Source organism: Lutjanus erythropterus, chromosome 3, assembly GCF_056507025.1.
Source record: "Lutjanus erythropterus isolate fLutEry1 chromosome 3, fLutEry1.hap2, whole genome shotgun sequence".
NCBI lineage: Eukaryota > Metazoa > Chordata > Actinopteri > Lutjaniformes > Lutjanidae > Lutjanus > Lutjanus erythropterus.
Genome location: NC_139319.1, coordinates 31,182,949 through 31,202,440, shown reverse-complemented (window position 1 = coordinate 31,202,440; position 19,492 = coordinate 31,182,949). Strand labels below are relative to the sequence as shown.

Below are 19,492 nucleotides of genomic sequence, written 5' to 3'. Positions count from 1 at the left end.
ATATAACTTTAAACCAACATTAAAGGCACAGAATGTAATTTCTGACACTACAGGTTTCTCAGTCAAAACAATAAAAAAAAAAAAGATCTTTGATGAAATTACGTGGGATCATCATTTTAAAATCATTCACACTGTATTACAACATGGAAAAACTCTGCTACACAAAGCCTATAGAAACAGCTATAAAAGCTTCAGCATAGAAATACAATCAAAAACAAAAAGGACAGCTGTTGTCGATTTCTGATGTAACTGTATTAAAATCACTGCATAAAATTAGATTGAAGCCAACTGTAAGTTGTTCTCCAAGTCTGTTAAATAACTGAGATTTCTTTCTGGCTTCAGAGGCAGTAAATATATTAATTATGTGGTATTTTTCACCCCGATAAAAACGATCCAACTTCAAAAGCTACCTGGAATAATTAGTAATTATAATAACATGTTGAGATTTAATTTTGTCTTTCTCCTGCCGTCACCATTACCGAGTTTTGTTTGAATGAAAGAGGGAGAGCTTGCTTGTTCTTGTTAGTGCGCCTGGACGTATTTCTGCTTTTACATCAGTCCCATTTGAGAGGAGCTACTGTGATTGGTTTCTTTCTGTGAGAAACACAGCAGGTGACCAACTGCATTTTAGAAAAGAAAAAACAGCAACAGCTGACTTCAAAGCTGTGCTTAGTCAAAAAGTAACAACAACCTTCCTAGAAATGTAGTGGAGTCAAAAGTACAAAATTGGTCTTTGAAATGTGGTGGAGTGAAAGTCAGAAAAGAACAAAAAAAAACAAATACTCAAGTAAAGTACAGATACTCAAATGTACTTAAGCACAGTACTCAGCGTCAGTCAGAACATGCAAATGGTAATGAATCTTGCTCAATCAAGAATGAGGAATACAATCAATAGTAAACCACAGAGTGGCTAGCTAGTTTGATAACTTCCTTCCTCGCTCCCTGATATATAATCTGATATATTCCCGGTTTCCCTGATAGTTATAGCAACTGAAAGGGGTAAAGGGGATATGATGCCATTGACAGGTATCCAACAGTTTTGGAAGCATGTATGATAATGTAATGACTCAACACTGTGTATTACACAGGTCTAGTAATTTCAGACATTTTAATGTGTAAATGTTACCTTTAACCTTCATGCCTTTAACAGAGTCAACTATAAAATAATTATGAAATAAAAACAAAAGTGTGTAATACCTCTTTAATAGGTCAGTATGTAACTTAGCTTAATTCCATTCTCCCTCGATCTTATTTGGCACTTCACATGTGAAACACAGTTCACTTGTGAAAAATCAATCATGAAAAGTGCCAAAGCTATGAATGCTTTGCCTGCTATTGACGAGATATCTTGTCAGTTACTATTTTCACTGTGAGGCAGTAGGGGACGCTGTGACACATCATCTGACAAAAAATTGTCAAAGAAGAATGTAACCACTGGAATGTGCAGCAGGGGAAGAAGATGGTGTTAGCTAGCATCAAAACGTCAGTGCTCAGCTGCAGATCGGCGGGTCAGAAAGCATCACGACCTGGCCACAGCAGCTGGGACACAGCGAGGCTGCTCACACCACAGTCCCTAGGAGTTACTCTGCAACTTGGTCAAAGAGCACCACAATCCGGGCACAGAGCCTGGGCACAGAACGGGGCTGCTCACGCTGCAGTCTCCAGACTTCCACAGCAGCCAGGACACAGCTAGGCTGCTCACACCGCAGCCTCTGGGATCCGCCCGTAGCCTGGGCAGATAGCGCTCCAGCCCCTGGGCCTCTTGGACAGTGTTTCAGGCAGGGGGCGGGACACACACACATACCTGTTTACCACAGTAGTGACAGTGATGTCACACACATAGTATTAAGTGATAAAAAAAACAAAAATAAAAATGTGAAGTTGATATTCTGTTTCTCCTTCTTCCTGTTTTTTTGTCTGAAAAGTGGATTTTTTGATGCATCCAACCAACATTCAAGTGGTTATAAAAAAAAAGACTAAATGAAGCTAGAACAAAACATTTTAGTGTCTGAAACTAGAAGATTTGTTCTTTCTTTTGATGTATTCCATGTTAACATATTCACAGAACTGAATATTCTGTTGATGTTGAAAAATCAATGAACTTTGTCAAAAGGGGAAAGAGTTAATGTTCCTGCTCTCTGCAATATCTGTGAATAGCTACTATGGTAAGATTTTGGTTAAAAGAAAATTATGGTTGTGGTGAACAAACTCTGGTTAGGGTTTGGCAGCTGACACAGTTGGTAAAGTTAGGTAAAGATAATGGTTATATTTGGTATGGCAGCCATGCAGATAGTTTTGGTTTTGTGATCTTCAAAATCTGATAATATTAGGATAATGGCCAAGATATTATGTTAAAGGAAAACTCTACCAATTTTATTTATTTCCATGTCTTGAGGATTTCTACTGCATGTGACACAAGTTGTAAGATGAAAAAAATGTGGATTTAGAAAGGAATGAGTTGACCAGACCTCTGTAGCCAACCTTTTGTCACTGCTTGAGGCTCAATTGTGAAAGTTATAAGAGAGCAGTGCTAAATAGTGGAATAGTCTTAAAACATGTGTGTAAGATGAAAAGTACAATTTCAATGGAGAGATATTGACTTTCATTTGTGCTGCTCAAAAAAAAAAAAAAAGAACTTTCCAAATTACTGTGGGTAATATAACAATATAGCTGTAATTGATTTTACCTTTCTGATAAGCACCAAAAATGAATTTCCATTTACCTGATATCTTAAACCCTGGGTCCTTAAAACCATAACTGTCTGCACGGCTGGATACCACTCAAGGTAAGTGAAAAAATAAGACATCTTTTTGAACTCACCCTTTAACCTATATTTTAGTACAAACACTACTCCCCAAACCTTGCACGTTTTGTGGTCAAAACATCGAGAATAAGTTTTAACAGCTGAATGTGCAGGTTATCCCACCCTTCACTGCTTCATCTTAATATAGTTCCAAGCTGCAGTCATTTGTGGTCCTTCACTGCTAATAGCATCCCCTTAAATGAGCTCCCATTTCCTCATCTCATCTGAGCCCAGCATGACCCACAGATCGGCCCTTGTAAATTCTCCCCCCATCTGGCTCCTTTTAAGTCTATGTCAGACTGTCCATAATCGCTCAGTCAAAATGGCATCCCGTCACCACCGCTTGTTATGAGGTAGCGCAGAGCAAGAGGCTGAGACATACCAGAGTTGGAGCAGTCTAGCAGGCCTGCCAGCCCCCTTCATGTAACATGAGGAAATGGGTTTGTGTCAGGACTATTTTGGAGTTGCTTTGAAGTCTTATTTTGCCCCCTTTTGCCTCCAGGGGGACAGCATAGAAAGCAAAGGGGGAGTTGGGGGGGATGGGTGGTACAATGTGGGGAAATCTGCCGAAATGCCCTGATAACCCAAAAGGCAGTGCTCTCCTGATCTCATGCCTGGGTGGTCAAAGCACATAGAAATGCATCACCAGTCAGATCTGATATGTATGTCACTGTGTCACAGACTGTTTCTGTGCTGTGATTTGTCTTTTTATGGCAACTGTGGTACCTTCTGCATGCTGTGATTCTTTCTGCATGCTAAACATGTCCTGAGGAGAGAGTTTCAATATCCTGAGGCCTTCAAGACTGTTTTATTTATGCATTGTTTACATTTTGCACACCTAATTTCTAAGTCAAATGTAGTTCTTTTATAGTGTGGTGCATTCATGTATATGAAGCAGTACTGTACAAGAAAAAAATGCAGTGTTCAGAAAAAAGCTCATGTTTTCAGTACAGATTTGCTGTTTGGGTGCATTCTCTGCTGTATTTGACTGCTGTTGCACATACAAGAGATGAAAAAAATTAAACAGACACATCACAATCCCGCTACTGAAACAGACATATTGTTATTATCATATTGTACAAATTCATAGATCAATAGTCAGCAGAGGGTCTGTCGATATGAGCCGGGAGCGACTCAGTCCTCAGTGGAGAGGAGGGGGAGGGGAATATTCCTTAGGCGGACCAAACAATGATTTTTGTTCACTCACAGGCAAACACAAATATGTACACACACTAGGGACTGGCTTAAAATTGCTTCACACACTGAGGCATAATACATTAAAAAGTAATAAGCCCATAAGTGGCTAGTCAGCAGCACCTTGACCTTGAACACAACTTCTTGTCTCGATTTGCTTCTATAGCATCAGCAGCAACAACTGCAGAAAAATAATGTCAACACGACATGAATTCACACATGCGCACATGCACACACAAAGCCACATGTACACACACAGAGACTCTTTGGTGAAGATGGTGGATGCTTCCCACCCCCTGTTGCGTCCGGAGCGATGTTCCTGGAGTGGGGACAGCGAGAGGGCATCCCGCAGTGCTGTTTGAGCGTCCTTGCCAGCGCCAGACAACTTCACTATCCCTGCCCTAGCAGGGGGCGATAATCACATCAAGCTCCCCTGACAAGAGGCATTGAATTCAGCTCCGGTCCCCTTAAGAGTCTGGCATCCAGCAGTCTCTCCTGAACATGCTGCTGACGTTACAATGAGAAGGTTTGTATTTTCATTTTTTCACTCTGTGGCATCGGTCTTCTGTGTTTTTTTTTCCCCCCTTTCTTTTTAGCCGCCGCCTTCGAAAGGTATTTGGGAACGATTTGGGATTCCATGTCACTGGGGTGAAAATCTGAATTGGCAGAATCGAGTGTTACCGCTATTGCCCTGTGAGAAGTGTTATTGTATTAGTTCCTTCTGTCTGTCATGGTGAATTCTATCCAATATCTAGCTTTTGTGAGTCTGTCCTGAGGAATATTTTTGGAAAGTTTTCCTGGGAAATCGCTTTTTTATCTCATGTTATTTGGAATTTCCATAGATTATATCCTGTGATAGTCACCACTGAAATGGTCAAAGTGCTGGCATTGACTTTACACGCAGAGTAAAAGGCTAGGGAGTTACACACTACCAATACGCTGACACGGGTTTACACTCCAACCCATGCTGGGCGGTGGTCAGAATAAAGAGGATGCTATCACTTTAAGAAGTCCATGTCCTCTCCCAAACCACGCTCGATCAATTTTTGCCGGCTCCTCTGGTTAGCAGCAGTATTATGTTTTTTTTTCACTTGTCAGCTTTTGTGTTTCCGTACTTGTGCTTCCATAATAGTATTAATACGAGAATCCACTGACAGGTATCTCGGATGACACTCTTTCAAGGGTTGTGGAAGACGTTGTTTACATTTTGTGAATACCCAAGGGTCTTTAATATGGCTATTTTTGGAAACTGCTGTCCACTCACCAAGACTTAAAATACCAAGGACTAAGCGGGGGCATCCTTTTTTCTTCAGAAATCCACCAAAACAGATGAGAACCACACTGGACTGTTTTAAGCAGCTTTGTGGGCCCGCAGAACTCCTCTGCTGCCCAGGGAGCCTGGCTTCCAGCAGTTATACCCCATTCATCACCTGCTTTCAATGGCCACCACCAAGCCGCCTCCGGCTACAAGGCCAGGTAGGGTGCCGGGTGGTGCACAATGTTTGGGGGATTAGCAATCAAAGGAGTGCGGAGGCTAGGGCCCTCCTTCCCAGCCCGCCATTCACTCCTAGCAGGGGAGGAGAGCTCCAGCAGTGGCCAAGGTCATCGTCTCCAGCTCGGCAGGAGGTAACTGGGAAAGAACCCTGGGAACCAGCCGCCTGCTCTGTGCTAATCGCAGGCTAGCAGGCTAGCAGCACAGCAGGTGTCTCACCCGCCAAACATTCATCTGTTTGTGCCGCTGATAGCACGGCTGACAACAAGATAATGCCTTGCTTTTACTTTTTTCTCACTTTCCCCCTCTTTTCTGTCTTCTTTCCATCTTTTGTTGATCTCTTTTGCTCTGTTCCAGTCTGATTCTGTGGGATTTGGTTTTCTTTCTTTCTTTGAATTCAACTGTATGTTGAGTTAGCAGAACGATAAACTCGAACAATAGTCTTTTTAGTCTGGCATAACTTGTCCTTCATGGGATAGATGTGGGTGAGAAATGTTGGGGCACAATGACAAAGGCCATTTGAGGATAGAAAGTGAAATGTCTTTCTCAGAATTTTCTCTGAAGTTACCATGGTTTCAAACAAACCTGCAGTCCCTTTGTAAAAATCCTTTTTATTTTTCTGTGGATGAAACATATAACGCTGTATTGGCTTAGGACATTTGAAGACTAAACTTTGTTTCTAGAGTTCGAAGTCTCTCTTTGTGTTTGCTATCGCCGTCTTGAATATCATGTGATGGAATAGTGATTATGGCCATCGCTTTAAGCTGATCTGGTGTCCTGTGGTGCGAGACATTGGGCTGAGAAACCCTGATGGGACAGCTGTTAACAGATTCACAGATTGTGGCAGAGTGGTCCGTGCATTCTCTGAGATCGCAAACTGGACAGATTAGCTTAGCCTGCTAGGACTAACAAGGGGGAAGCAAGCAATGAGGTAACGATGATGTAAAATGAATCGTTGTCGTGTTCCAGTCGGAGGCAAGAATGCAACCATGCTCCGCCACCCCACCCTCCCACAAACACACCCCTGTTGGGATATTGGCAAGTTGTCATGACGACAGGGATGTTCTCCTGATGAAGTCTCGCTTAGCGCTGTCCAATCAGATCGTGGAGCTACAACCGCAGCGTGAACAGGGGAGGACGCACCTATTCCAGTTGCACAATGCTGAGAAAGGACAGGCGAAACCCTGGACCACCAACGGGAAATTGGCAATCTGGGGGAGGCTGTCAATGGGCTGCCATGGTTCGACAATACACAAACAGCGGGGGTCGTGGATACAGGGGCTGCCAGGTAGGGGGTCTCCGTCATGTCTGATGCTGTTAGAGCCGCAATTCTTTGCTGCTATCAATACAAAGTATTAATGCATTATTTATTTTTGCTGTTGGCACGTAGTTATTGAACATTGCCATTAATGTGGCTTATATAGTGTTTCGGGATGTTGGTCGAAGCTATCGGACAGCTTCAGGTGCACTTTACCAAATTGGCAAAACACTCCTGCAGGTGGTTTTTACAAATGTGCTACAACCACAAGAACCACAACAAAAAGCATGTGGAATGATGAGAAAAGAGGGCAAATGTTATGTAGCATTAACTTAAATGCAATTCTGTATTCATTTCACTGCGGGATGTGGACCAGGACTAGAAGAGGCTAATATACAGAAACTGCAGGTAGCAAAGTGGACGAAAAACTCTCCTGGTGTTAGTTTGATTCAGGCCTTTTATTTCAAAACCAGGGGAGGTTTTTCTTTTCAATTTGCTGCTTGCTGACCAAAAGAGAAGCCGGGGTTGTTTGTAGCTCCATGAAAGATGGAGGGCTTGGTGGGGGCGCACTCTGGTTTTTTTCCAAGCACTGCAGGTAGCCATTATGGTCATCGTCCTCTTAAGCTTATTATTTCAACATATCGAATTGTAGCTGCCTACAATTAATACTCCATTTTGTCTTCAAATGCTGGCCTGTTCATAAGATTATGATTTGCATTTAATTCTTTTAGCAGTTTGAGCACCAAACCTCTTCTACTCTATTCTTACCCCTCCCTCGCTCAGCTCCAGTCCCTCTATCATGGGGTCTCTGTGGGACGCCATTCGACAGACTGACCCCCAGTAGTGGTTGTGTTTGACTCTTCAAACTTGAGAATTAAATGTAGGTTGTCAGCATGGCAAAACCACCTTTATTAGCTCCTGGTTGGATATCAGCATGTTTTTCTTTTGGAAATGTTCTCTGTAGTTGAACATTTTCGTAAATGATGGCTCCACAGTGCAAGGATCGGCCCAGCAGGATGGCTTTGGGGTCATTGTGTTGTTAAAAAGACTGGTGAACCAATATTTTATGTCATTTTAAAGACAAGGTTCATTTAATAATGTAAAACTATATTTCATACTCGGAGGACTTTGACATTTTGAATATCTGTACAACATTGCCTATGTTGTTGTCTCATAGCAGTTTATTTAACTGTGTTTTGGTAATTTAGAACAGACTTTTGGTTTCACACAATGCAGAGTAATTCAAATATGTGGTGAGTGTGGGCCTGAGCACAACTGACAAAATGTTTTATGCAGTATTGGTTATTTTGTTGTGGATGGATATTTCAGCCACTAATAATGGGGATAAAGAATGAAACATATAATGGTTTTGAAGTATTTTATGTAATAATGGCAGGCTATATGGCATGGTAAAGGTCAGTCTGTCCAGTTTTCAGCACAAAGTGGCAAAAGCCCCAATTTCTGACTCCATATTGAAGTAAAACAGTGAATTCAAATTTATGGAGCCTGGAAGTTGTCCAGGTCACAGTGATATCTGGCTTAAAGTAAGACACAGACTGGCTGTCACTTTCTCCACTAGGTCAGTATAATGTAACAAGTGAATATATTCTCACATCACATGAAAGAACTCTATATGAGGCCTAGTCTGCCAGTTTGATTTGAGATATTAAAGCCATTTGGCTTGAGCAGATACTCTATGTTTGAGCTTAATAATGGGAAATTGGATTTAGGCAGAGATGCCAAAAGCTGCTCATCATAGCAAGCCGATTGCTGGACCATTATGTCATTTGCGATGGCAATCAACATTACAGCTTTACTTGTTTAACTTTCTTGCAATCCCAAGTCTACTACAATCCAAGCTAATGGATGGAAACTGTGGAATCTACTGCTGATACTGACCTTGACAATAAACTCAGATTTATAAAGTCTCAGACTGATTTGACAGCATTGTTATTTATTGTTTTAGTGGGCAGTATATAAATGATATGTGTTTAGGACTTTATTATACTACATTTTCTTCTACAGTGAGCCTCACTTCATGCATGAAAGCATCTCAGTGGGTGTGGATGTCATTTTGCTTTTTGAAAAAAGCTAACCCAGTGAAAAGTTGCTTAATCACGGTCACTTCCAAGTTCCAAGGAAGGGGTTTTCCCATTGCTTTGAAAGTACACGCCACAAATGTTCTGGGGAATCTGTGGACAATGATGTCAGTCTGTTGCAGGGTGAGAGGGTTTGTAGCAGGAAAACCGCTGAAGTGAGATGATTGCTGTTCTTGTGATGCAGATTAGTAACATTTTGGCGACTGGGGTCAGATGTGGTGAGCTCTGCACCATCCTGTTTACTTTCTGACCTTGAGGCATTATGTTCCCTATGAATGGTGTAGTTTGAGCATGAATGATGCGTTGTTAGGAAAGAATTAAAGACATGTTTACATGCAGGATTATTCCTTTCATATAAATGTCTTAAACATTTATTAGATTCTTGTTTTTGTCATTACCAGTCCTTTTTTTCCCCAAAGACTCAAAAGCTTGATGAAGATGTCAAAGAAGCCACAAAAGCCCTTGGGAAACCAAACACAACCTGCTTGAAATTTATTTATGGCATCATGTAATCAACCGCCACTGTAGTCCAGATACATCACTATTTCAAACATCCTACTAAAGAGGCAGACTGGTGTTTCGTGGGCTGAAATCAATCGCCAGAGACACATGTGTCACTAAATGTCATCTTGAGGTTGATTGGACCACCCAGAGGTTGCCCATTAAAAGCCATGCGGTTTTCATTGAAGAAGTTCCAGGGTTGCACCCCAAAGGCCGTTCCCCCTGCCCACCAACCCCGCAGATCCAGATCCTGTGATCTATGGCTGGGGTCCCCTTCCGCAAATTACTGCGTTTGAAAAGAACCCGAGCATGGACGAAAGAGAAACAAGGCCCCCAGACTGCTCCAGAGGAAAAATGTCATTCCCAACAGTTAGCCTGCATTCCTCCCTAGAAGGAAGCAGAACTAGAACAAACCATCTGATGACAGTCATATAGCAGACACTTCACCGTTCACTCAGACCCCGGGCTGGAAATGTCTATTATGGCCATGTGAAGATGGGGGAAGTGGTTGGTGCAAATTAATTGCCCATCAGTTGTCAGAGCAGTGCAGAAATACTAGCACTGTGCAACTGTCTCTCTGAGAAGCTGTCAGCCAAGGACAATGAATGCATCCCATTTCTTTCCCACCTTGCTCTATCTGATTTAATAGAGAGAGACGTGGACCACAGACAGAGCTGTGAGAGTGCGTACAGCAGCAATGTGGTCAGGTTGTAAACACACAGACATGAAGAGGAAGAGCGGGATTACAAACAGGTTTGATCTCCCCCGGGCTGTCCAGACTGGCTGACAGGGAGGAGGGGAAAGGGGAGGAGGCGGGGGAGCGGTGATTTGGGCTCCTTTTATTCACTCCTCTCCCGTCAACTACCTCCCTCTTGCCGGCAGCGTTGTCATTTGGGCTGTCCGGATGCAACTGAAAGTCCGGCATTGAAAGAAGCACTACAATGAAGCAAGAGACAGACAAACAGGCAGACAAATGCACCTGGAGGCTGAAGTCTTGGAAAACAGCTGAGACCCACCAATTTGTTAACAGCACAATTTTCAATAGAGTCATAACGTTAGCCCCCTCCCTATCTCAATTTCTTTTCTCTGTTTCCCTTCCTCCATTGTTCATTATTTTGAAGGCACTGTAAGAGAAGCTACATTAATTTCTTCATCCAGAATGGTCAAAGGAGAACCCAAACTACCTTTAATGCCAAACAAATCAAATTGAATTCCTCATTATCGTTTCTTTTTCAAATGAATCAAAAGCTTGTTTTAATTCCAGTGAAATTGAGTTCCATTTATCTTTATCCAGCTGTAATATTATCCTCTTTGTTCATATCCTATTGGTCTAGGAACACCAAGGAATAGGCAGATCATGAGATAATGATGGTGGGCCTTTCTTCCAGTGATGAGGCCCAATGTGAGGATGACACGGTCTAAAGATGAAGAACCATCCTCCCCAGCCAATTTAGACAGGAGAATTAAAGGTCTAGCATAGCTAGAAAGTGAATCACGTCCTTCACATTAATGTGTGACATCTACAGTAATATCATTTGTAGCTGAAAGGCAGAGAAATTGTACATCTACAGAGAAATGTGACCTATCAATCAAATCTCATCTCCTTTAAAGAATTAGTATGTAAAATAGAGGATTTAGTGCTATAGTGCGATTTAAATTCATCTTCATTATTGTCTGGAGTTACAGCTACAGGAGCAAAATCATTTCATTATAAGGAAATAATAATTTTGACCAACGCATGTCACTGACAATATTTAATTAAAGGCTACCTTCATTCTTTTAACTGACCCAGTATAACTCAAATAACCAGTCAGGGTGACCTATTATGTAACTAGTTAATTTATAATTTTCCTTGGTGTAGGTCTTAGCTCAGGGCTAAGACTTGACCCTGGGATAACATCTTTTCACACAGACGTTGTTAACCCAGGTTTAACCTAACCCCATATGATTCACAATGCGCTTGTACATATTAGTCCTGCCTTAAATGTCTGTTGGTTCATACAAGTAATTCTACATTCTAGATTGATGCATGACTTCTCTTCAACAGCATTTAGTCCTGTTTCATACTGGCATCTTGTAGCCTTGTAGCCCCTTGTTTTGTAGATTTCCAGGGGATAACCCCACAAAGTCTGGACTATTCTGACTGCAGAGCAAGAGTTCTGTTAGAACTGTCCTAAAAGCTTAGGGCAGTTCTAACAGTGGTTGACAACCTTGACAGTGCTTTGGGTACGTCATTTGGTGAGAGTGGCTTAGCAGAGAGATAAAAGTCAACTTGCTAGTATTAAGCTGTGAAACAGTTAAGATTTACTTTAGTTTTCAAGTTTTTGCTTCTTATAAATCAATGAAGAATGATCTAATTCCTCATCAAAGGACCAGTGTGAAGGTTTAGTGGAATCTAGCAGCGCACTTGCAGATTACAAACAGTTTGCCTCACCCTCCTTATCCAGAAGTGTAGGATAAACTACACTGGTGATGAAACTGTCAAAAAATGCTGTACCTAAAGCCAGTGTTTGGTTTGTCCATCCTGAACTACTGTAGAAACATGGTGCTGCAACATGGCAGCCTCCATGAAAGACGACCCCCTGCCCCCCATAGATATAAATGGCTCATTCTAAGGTAACAAAAAAAAACCCTATTATTTTTATTTTAATGTGCTTATGCACTGATGAAAACATACTTATGAATATTATATTCAATTTCTGCCAAATTCTGCCAATAAGCCCCCATACATCATATATACTGGGCCTTTAAATATTTTAAGTGTTTGAATATTTAATGATTCCAATTCATGGATTCCCAAAACACATGTAAGGGTTAATTGCACCAACAGAAAAAAGACTGAACATACTGTAATTAGATCCCTAGTCAGAAGATACTGTAACTAAACTGCAGCAGGTCTGTTATCATCACACCAAATGCCATCCTATAATGTAGTAGAATATATCTTACTGGACCATTGGTGTACCATGTGACTGCATGAACTACACATGCAGCCACTGTAAAAGTAAATCTGGTTCTTATGAAAATCTGAGCCCATGATGAGTTTATGTATGTAAGCAGCCATGAAGGATCTCCAAAGACAGAGGTGAAGGAAATGACAAATGATAATGTCCTGCCAGTCAGTGCAGATGCACAGACTCATAGAAATGCACACATATAAACACACACATGGGCATTGCACATGCACACATCAAATAGAGCTGGAACATCTGTCAGACACCGGACCAGTGGTTAAGTTAAAAGATGAGGAGGGGTCTGGTGAATGCTCTGCTATTCATTTATCTCGCATTGCTGCCCATTGGTTTTAATTATGGTTGGTTCTTTCAAGTTAGAAATAGGCATGCTTCAAAAACAGAGCTGTCCTTTTTGTGTTTTACCATTGTTTCTGTGGGACTTTACGCACGGGAGCAAAGGGTGTGTGTGTGTGTGTGTGTGATTGCGTGAGCTTTCTACGTCTCTTCAGTTTCTGTCAGTCTGCCTCCCTGCTCATCCATCTGTCTATTTGCATATGTACACACATTTTTGTAATTGATGAGCATTTTGTGTGTGTGCATGTTAGCGTGTGCTTCGCCATGTATGTGCAGAATTGCTCTGCCTTATTTTCCCGGCACAGCTGCAATTGGACTGGATTGATGTGTAACCCAAGCCGGCACTTTAAAGGGCGAGAGGCCTGGACAGACGTGGTCTTGCTAGTATACCAGATGGGGCTTTATGATGAAAAGAGCATAATCCCCATCCAGGCATCACTTCCATCGCTTGTGCACTACAAAGCCATTCACAGCTTTTTTTTATTGCAAGAAATAATCTCTTTTTTCAACAGTCCCAAACACTTTTTTTTAATATATTTCTCTCCTCCTCCTTCTCTTGCTTTCTCTCCTTTTCTATCTTTATCTTCCCCCTCTGTTTCTCTATCCCTCCATATCTCCCTCATCTCTCTCTTTGCCCCCCACTCACCCACTCTCCCTTTGCTCTTGAAGACTTGCAAATGTGGCATTAGCTAATATTCAGAGAGCCAGGCAAGCGATCCCTTTTTATCCGCCAGGGCCCTACTGATTGAGCTACAGTGTGTGCATTGGAAATGAGTGCTGCGCTGGGGCTGGCAAGCCCCATGCCTCTGATTGGTATTCAATATACATGTCACTGCAGGACATGCTAGTTTGGGGCTATGGGTTTACTCTCTCTTTCTGTTTCTCTGTGTCTCTATGTCTCCCTCTCTCATCCTCTGCTAATTCCAGTCATAGAAATGCTTTTCTTTGCCACTGTCACTTACAAAGAAGACAGCAAATTGGACACAGGGGCAATTATGCTGGGCCAGGCTTGTACTGTAAATGTTGTGACATATTTTTCCATTTGTGCTGTATTAAGTAGCTTTGAGACAGTCCACTACATTTGGATGAATCCCCTCCTCTCACTGCTTGGTACAGGGCTACAGTATGTTTTATAGATGACTTTATAGAAATGTATCTACATGAGAGCTTTATAGTACATTATGATATAAAATGTAGGTCTCTCTCTAATTTCACACGCTCCCCCTAGCATATTTCTTAGATATATATCGTCCGCTCTCAGAGTAGTTGTAAATATAATCATCAAACATAATAAATGCTATTCACATTGCACACTTCAGCATGATATTTTCCCATAAGATAGTTTCTATTTAAATGTTTGCCCGCAGTGTATATCTGTGTCCTACTCTCTGAAGCCCCCTGCTCCTTTTACACTAAGTGATTCAGTTTTTTTTTATCGTAAAGCACATACAGCGAGGTCCTCCCTCATCCTCTGGGTTGCCTGTTTTCCTCTTTCTTAGAGCTCCACTGTGAGTGCCAGGGGAACAGAGGATTTCTTTCTGTCTTAGACTTACATCACACTTGCACAATATGTCAGGGATTGGACTTGCATTTACATGAGGTGTGGCGTGCATGAAAACTGACATGGCAGAAGTGGTGTGTGGCTTAAGCACTAGTTAGCTATGATATCCCCACTGGGAGTCATGCAGTGACGTATGTCGGAGCACCTGTGCATCAGTGGTGGATTTGCTACTGTGATTCAAGGAAATGTTAATCACGTTTTAGAAAGGGAGTGGAGAAAGGAAAATAACCATCACACAAAAATACAAGCCATACATTTTCTATTTTAAAGCATCCTGATAAAATAATTTAAAAAAATCTGCATGAGTGAAGCGTCCACATTTAACTTGTCACTGTACGCCAGAAAAATGTTAATCAGAGGACTTGAAGGAGCAATGTGTAGCAATTGCTCATCCAAAAGTGAGTACTGTGGTCCAAATAGTGCATTGGAGTCATAGATGGTAAATTAAATAGTTTTAATCCTCGTTTAATTTACAGTCTATGGTTGAAGCAAGTTCATCAGCCGTTTATCACTGTCAGTTGTCAATGTAAAGCTAAGCCCATGACCCTGAAAACAAAAACCCAATGCTCTGAAAGTACACACTATCTGCCAGATCCATTAAAGTATTACTCAATTTAACTGTTATAAACATCTACTCCTTCTAAAAGATTATTAATGATTTCTTACAACTCGTAAACAGATAGTTACTCACGCAGTGAACATTCGGCATTAATTTTAACTATAATAAACATGAAACAGGCAAACAAAAACAGACGTTCTGGCTCAGAATGGAAATTTCAAGGGAGAACTGTTGTGGCTTGCTGTGGTGTTGCTGTCAGAGAAGCAACTATTTTAACTTATGCATGTTTCCTTAATCTCCTATGACATATGCTCGTATGCTCACATATGATTTAGTACAGTAAATAAGTATTTCTCCTTTAAAGCATCCAAAAAATTATATTAAAAAAGAGCGCATGAATGAAGCATCCACACCTAACCTCTGTTTAGTCACTGTATCTCAGAAAAAATGTTTATGAGGAGATTTAATGTGAGGAGATATTTATGTGATGAGAGAATACTGCGTCTTAGTTTTGCGGGCCAGCAGACTGTCGAACACATGGATCTGTTTCTAGTCCAAATTTCCTCCTCTGTTCTTCCTTTAGGAGAGAGAAAAAGAGTGTGGGGTGGTGTTGGTGGTGGTGGTGAGTCAATACTCCACTCCAGCCCAAGACACAACCACTCCTCTCCTGCTGAAATCTAAGGCCCTATCTGTTGGTTCCTTCTCGTGGGCCTCGTTCCAGGTTTGCCTTGGCCCTCTTCCAGGTGTGGGAAGTGAAGTGTAAACAGTTTACAGATCTGCTGTGGCTGGGGAGGGCCAAGGGCTTTAGCTGGGAGGAATGTAACCTGAACACCACTTCACAGGGAGGCAGCGCTGCGAGATGGAGCATTCATGCATATTGTGTCAGGGCCTAACAGGAAACTGACCCAGCAGTTCAAGGGAGAGCCGGCTGGTGAGAATGCCTGCTGACGTCAGTGATCATGTGGGGGGTTTCTGGCAGAGGCAGGGAGGCCGCTTGCCTTTTGCCCCATAAACTATTACTCCTGATACTTAACAGCTGACTAGAGCTGGTCTAACATTGGTTTCACATCAAATACATAAGCATGTACGAGTTGCTTGATGTAGGGTGTAGAATGAGGCACTACTGTATGTTTGTATTTGCCATTTCTTCTGACAGCTGTGAAATATAGAGATGCTGATTAAACAGAATGATTATTGCTCAGGTGTGCATTGGACTGGTCACAATAAAAGCCAGGGGGTAGTGTGACCACCACTTGCCTCTTGCAGCGTGACACATCCCTGCATATTGATCAGGTTGTTGATTGGGGCCTGTGGGATGTTGGCCTACTCCTCTTCAATGGCTGTGTGAAGTCGCTGAATATTGGCAGGAATAGACCCCTTTAGTGTAGACGTCATGATTTTGTCATGGTGTTAGCTGGAAGCAAAACAAAGAAAAACTGGAGGCAAACATGTATCTCCTCAAAGTAGTAGGCCAGCAAAAATTTGTGTTGTTGGCTGTCAGAATCTAAGTAGTAATGGCTAAAAACTGAAATTTTATCGCATACCAGCTGCCACTGTCAGTCAAACAAACAAACAAACAAACAAAGGACAACTATTATTATGGGTATTTTTTTCAAACTGTAGAAAGATTCACACAAGACAAATAATCTCACTATGATTTCAGTAGTACTCCTGCTGCTGCTTTTGGCGTGAAAACAGAGTTAGCGGTTGCCTGACACTATGTTCATAGTAGTCAATTGCTTGTTTTGTTCTGCCTTAACCAGTAGAGAGTGATGTAAAGCCCATGTTCTGTGGGCTATGTTTTCAGTCGATACAAAAGCTGGAGGAGCAGTTACTGGGAGCAGCCAATGTCATTCACAAAGATCAAAGAAATACGTTGATTTTAGAGTTATTACGTCTATAAGGTGAATTACAGCAGCCTGTACAGCTGCGTCAATGTCCTCCAATTTGGTTGCCATCTTTGTAGCAATTTTTCTTTTGCTACTTTTAATGGATGTAGCTTGGCAGTTAGCCAGCTATGAAGAAAGATAACTGGAGCATTTGCTGGGTGCTCAGTGTATTTATATGATAGCCATAGTCTGGAAACCAGACGAATCTCTATTATTAATCCTGCACACAAAGCTCTGATTGGTCAGCTGTCTCTACAACTGGCTGAGAGGCCATCAGTGGGCATGACAGATCTCTGTGAATGCTAAATAAAGGAGTTAATTTAGAGGTCTGGAACCAATCCAGGTTAGTGGTATTAGCAAAGCTAAAAGACCAGCTGCTTGGTGAGGAAATACTGCAAAATACATTTTTATTTTGATTCAAATGTGTACCTCCACACACACACACACACACACACACACACACAAAGGAGCTACTATATGTTCAGTCCGGAGGTGGTCATGTCACCTGTATTCATGAGGTGCATGCTTCTGTGCCTTGCCCACACACACACACATATCACTGGTGTATTCATCATACATGTTTAAATATACTTGGTGTCACATGATGTGGATGTGCTGCTGTTTCTGTTGTGTGAGAATGAATGCAGCTGAGCCTGTTGTTGCTCTAGCACTAAAACTCAGTGCAGGAAAATGAGGTGCTGGCAACAAAGAGCTTTGAGGAAGTAGACACGTATCTCCAAGGACACATACCACCCTGCAGATCAAAGGACCTAGAGGACGTGTTTGATGGGGAAACCACACTGGTTTTCAAAGCATTGTAGTCCTGCATCTCACTAGCCCACCAAGGCCCATGATAGAAATTCTAATACATCCGCCTGTCAGTTAATTGAAGCCCCATTCTGTCCCTTGGGGGACAGCAGGCTACTCTTTAGAGAGCATCTTTGTCCTGCTGCATGCTCATCATTAATTATAATTCCTCAATCACCTCCTCAATAACACCATTTATTGTTTGAGTGTGTTCTTGTGTCTTGTCACCAATCTCTTGTCTTGGGAGAAGACACTGATGTTTGACAGAGAAGGAGATCACAGCTATCCACATATTCACTCATATCTTATCAGTCTACCTTTGGGGATGTTGTGTGTTCGCTGTGGAGATGTTTGCTTGTCAGTGTTGTTGCATTTGATCATGTGGGGGAGTTCAGAGTCTGTACCTTTGTTAGTCTGCATAACAACACAATATATGGTAGAGGACATGAGGAGGACATGAGAGGAGATTCAGCTCCATATTTGAAGGTGATGGTATGCAGAATTATAAGATATATATTACTGTAGATAGATAAATGCACACACACATTCACACACATACACACAGAGAGCATGCCTGTCATCGCAGATACATGTCCCCTTCCCCCTGAGACAGACAATCTTCCAGACAGACAGGAAGTCAGCCCTGTCTGTGTGTGTGAAGTTCGCAGAGAGGAGGAAGTGATGAGTGATGGCAGCCCATCTGAGCACAGCCATGGTTCTACATATGGCAGATGTGGTGTGCAGTGTGAAGTATACACTTGATCTCTGCAAAAATATACACAGCTCAGCATATCATGCGTGTATCAGCGTTACCATGTTGGAAATCATATTTGACATGCACAAACCCATGTATGTTTTCCAGCTTAACGTGTCTGTTTAGCCAATGAGGGGGTTGACGCTTCATTCTGCTGACAATCCTGACAAATTGTCTCTTAAACCCCTGACGAATGGTATTCAGTTGCAGTGATATCATAGCTTGTCTGCAGCTGTGTCAGCCTCGAGCATTCGCTGGGTGCTCTGTGGATGCATATGATAGTCCTAGCCTGGAAACCAGACGAATCTGCTGAGCTCATGTTTTCATTTGTTCTGGCAGACGTCTGTAGGCTGTCTGTGTCTGGACCTCCTTCAATCTAGACAGAATTCCACCTGCCGTGGATCCTTTGGGGCCACTAATGCACTTTTATTTAATATGGGGTGGGTGCTGTATGATGATTGACAGAAGCACCAACAAAGCAGATGAAACTGTCAAACTAGGCAGTGCTAATCAACTATCAGTCAAGATTCTGTTACTGCATTCCTTATTTCTTGCTTAAAATTTTTTCAGAAATATTTTTTACAGTACAGTTCAACTGTAATACAGCAGACTGAGATCAGGTGGCCGCCATTTTGTGTCATGATTGAAAACAGACCAAGCACTGCTATGATACTCATTTTATCGATTGGTTGTAGGTCACATTTCATTGCTCTGATTGGTTGTAGGTTGCATCCAGATGCATTTTGGCCTGTGTGTCTTGATAATGCCCCTAGGAAATCCAAACTGAACTGAGATGTTCCAGACTAATTCACATTTTTGAATTAGCTTGGCCATGCCAGGCCAGGATAGTCCAGTAATAGATCAGTTCTTGTTTGGGGTCCAAAGACCAGTTGGAACCCTTGGACAGATCACCTCCCACACCGTGGTTCATTGCCGTAGCGCACTGCATTTCTATAGTTTCCCACTCTGTCTCTGTGACCTCCTATCTCCAGACCAAATGACCGGTTAGGACATTGAAAGGGAAATTGCGTGCATTCCTCCATAATCGTAAGAGGTATTTAAATATGCTCTCTAAATAATTATGTGGTCCAGCCGGGAGCATCCAATGAATTTTTCACAAAAGCACTTTCTGCTATTTACATTCCTAAAATGTAATGTGGTTTACTTATGCAGCTGGACAGCCCGAATCAAAGCATTCATTCCCGGGGACCAAGTGCAGGCGAAAAGAGAGGGAGAAAGACAGAAAGACAGGAGGGGGGCTGAGGAG

The 19,492-nt window shown here is 42.0% G+C and overlaps 1 protein-coding gene across 1 annotated transcript in view; it reads left to right on the top strand.

The window, feature by feature from the left end:
* Positions 1-6,414: 6,414 nt before the first annotated feature.
* Positions 6,415-19,492, top strand: part of LOC146330283 (uncharacterized) — a 41,398-nt gene continuing 28,320 nt past the window's right edge. The window contains exon 1 of the mRNA XM_084715806.1: positions 6,415-6,777. The gene's annotated coding sequence lies outside the window, so the exon portion shown is untranslated. The remainder of the gene's footprint in view (positions 6,778-19,492) is intronic.